Consider the following 3193-nt stretch of genomic DNA (forward strand, 5'->3'; position numbering starts at 1 on the left):
CAAGATCTACTAAAGTAGGACTGGTGTAAATGGCTAAAGAATTGCAGGGCCAGAAAAATCTAGGGATGTCTGAGGTTGGATCCCCAGGAGCTGAAACCAAGAGAAAAATTCTGGAACATCCATAGAACAGATGAATACATTCCCAGTGGATATCACATAAGAGAGTGGAGTATTTAGCAACAACCCACATCAGCAACCCAGGTGGGGGCCAATGGACTCTTCACTTACCAAATGGTTAAAGGGTCCTTCATAAGAGGGACAGCGTATTGTTAAAAAGTGTGTAGTGACTGTCCTCTGGGAATCAGGGCTGGCAGTGGGAGATGCTGCCCCTGGGACTTGGATTGCAATGAGTGCTGTGGTTGTCAGGTGCTGTGAGTCAGTTCCTACTTAGAGCAACAACCCAGTACTCACAGGACGACAGAACCACCCACGGCCAGAGCCTGCCTTCCTCGCAGTTGTCCTTAGGAGCAGCTACCGTGTCAATCCACCTTGAAGATCTTCCTCTTTTCACTGCCCCTCTACTTCACCAAGAATGATAGAGCGTTCAAGGAACTGATCTCTCCTGTCAACATCTCCAAAGTCTGGGAGATGAAGTCTCACCACCCTCGCCTCCAAGGAGCATTCTGGCTGTACTTCTTTCAAGACTGATTTGTTTGTTCAGTTGGCGGTCCATGATACTTTCAATATTCTTTGCCACCACCATCAAATGCATAGATTCTTCTTCCGTCTTCCTTATACAATGTCCAATTTTAACACACATATGAGGCGATTAAAAAATACTGAGGCATGTGTCAGGCACAGCTTAGTCTTCAAAGTAATATCCTTGCTTTTCAAGACTTTAGTCTTGTGCAGCAAATTTACTCAATGCAATGTATCTTTGGATCTCTTGGCTGCTGCTTCCTTAAGCATCGATTATGGATCGAAGCAAGATGAGATCCATGACAACTTTTTCCTACATTTATCATCATGTTACCTATTGGTCCAGTTGTGATGATTTTGGCATTCATTATATTGAGTTGTAATCCATACTGAAGACTGCAACCCTTGATCTTCATTAGCAAGTGTTTCAAGACCTCCTCACGTTCAGTAAGACTGGTTGTGTCATCTGCATATGATAGGTTGTTAATAAGCCTTCCTCCAATCTTGATGCTGCATTTTTCTTCATACAATCTAGCTTCTCTGATTATTTGTTCAGAATACACATTGAATATGTATGGTGAGAGAAAACAACCTTAATGCACGCCTTTCCTGATTTTAAACCATACAGAATGCTCTTGTTCTGCTTGCACATCTGCATCTTGATCTATGTACAAGTTCTGAAGGAGCACATTGTAGTGTTCTGGAATTCTGATTTTTCTCAAGATTAGCCATAGTTACCAGTGAGTGCTAGGTCACAATTTAATATAGGGAAGATGGAGGTGCTGAATCCAGAAGTCAAGTAATTTTAATGATATCAAGGAGCAGCAAGATCTGAGTATGACTGATCTAAGGAGATGGTTAACCCCACGTCAGTGCCCCTGAGGACACTGAACAGTCGTCAACAGGTATTAGTTGACTGTTGAACAAACCATATCACAGATGGACCATCAAGAGGCAGAGACAGCTACCCTCACAGCCCAAATTACCATCCGTGGTAGTTACATAATCTGTTGTCAGTTTGAGACTTAAAAGTGAAGGGGTGGAGTTTAGCCTGTCAATAAGGTCTCAGCTTGATGACCTCAGTTGAAGGTGCTAAGGAGAAAAATAGCTCCTGGAAGTGGGGCACTCCCTCCCTCCCTGTGAGACATTCCTGATGGCAAGACACATGGAGCTATGCTAGAGTTCTGGAGTTAAAGGAGCCTCATGAAGACCCCTGCCAGGGCAGAAATGCTTCAACTGCCACTGCATCCACAAGACTTTCCACCCACTGGCCTGTGCTCTTCCTACACTCAGTGTCATTGCATGTGTTGTGTGAGTTTGAAGAGGAATTTATAGATTGGTATCAGATAGGGGCCAATATCGGACTTAGGGACTTGATCTGGACTGGGCTGGAATGTTTTCTCAATATTCAATTGCTCTTGTATATAAACCTCTTTCTTATACACATGTGAGTGTCTATGAATTATTTCTCTAGTCTACCCAGGCAAACACACCATCCCTTAGACCATTTTCAGAGCCAGGCCCAATTGACTGAAAAAGGGCCTCTACCATCTGAGGAAGGGTTTTCAGTCCTATGGCAGCATATGCAGCAGTAATGTCTCCAGGGATACCCAGAGTGAACATGGTACTACCTGGGCATAAACTAGTAGTGATAAACAGAGATCCGAGTGTCATATGGCTCCTGGACTGTATGGTGTTGTTGGTCTGTTTGCTTCTCTGGAACCCATCCCACGGCTCATGGACTGTCACTTTTCCACTTCCAGAGTACATTATTGGGGTGGAGATTCTTGTCAGTTCATAATGCAGCTGCCCCCTCCTCACCATGGTGTACAACATGAATGTGTTAACCTGTGGAGTAAAAGCAATTATGGTAGAACAAGGAAGGTCGGTGGACTCCTCTGCCTGGCCCCGGTATAAACAAAACCAAACAAAAGCAACCAAATCTGTTGCCATTAGGTAGATTCCAACTCATGGTGGCCACATGTAGCACAGAGTAGAACTTTGCTCCCTAGGTTTGCTTGGCTATAGACTTTATGGAAATATATCAGCAAGCCTTTCTTTACAGTAGCACTGCGTAGATATGAACCACCAACCTCTAGGTTAATAGTACAGTGTCAACTATTTTAGACAACCAGAGACCTGGATAGTACATAAATGAAAAATAGTGTTCCATTCCAGGAGGTAGCCATGATTAAGGCCACCCTCATTTAATCCACAAGAGCGGCTTCTATAAAAGGTATATTTTAGTAGATGACACTAATGTAATCACTTAGTTAATTAACAATTGGCTACTAACCAAAAGGCTAGAATTTCAAATCCAACCAAAGGCACCTGGGAAGATAAGCCTGGTGAAATATTTCTGAAAAAGCAACCATTGAAAATTCTATGGACGAGGGCAGGTATGAGCAGAGGCCTGAAGTCGGTCTACTACCTCAGTGTATTGTTGTATAAATATATGTACATAGGCCAATACCTCTCTTTTTGTGGACTGATGTATTTACATATGTGCACACCTATGCTTATACCTCTGTCTATTGCTTTGCTTCCTAGGTCC

The sequence above is a fragment of the Echinops telfairi genome, unplaced genomic scaffold, assembly GCF_000313985.2.
Source record: "Echinops telfairi isolate 266 unplaced genomic scaffold, ASM31398v2 ScPeMD7_7475;HRSCAF=8513, whole genome shotgun sequence".
NCBI classification, from domain to species: domain Eukaryota; kingdom Metazoa; phylum Chordata; class Mammalia; order Afrosoricida; family Tenrecidae; genus Echinops; species Echinops telfairi.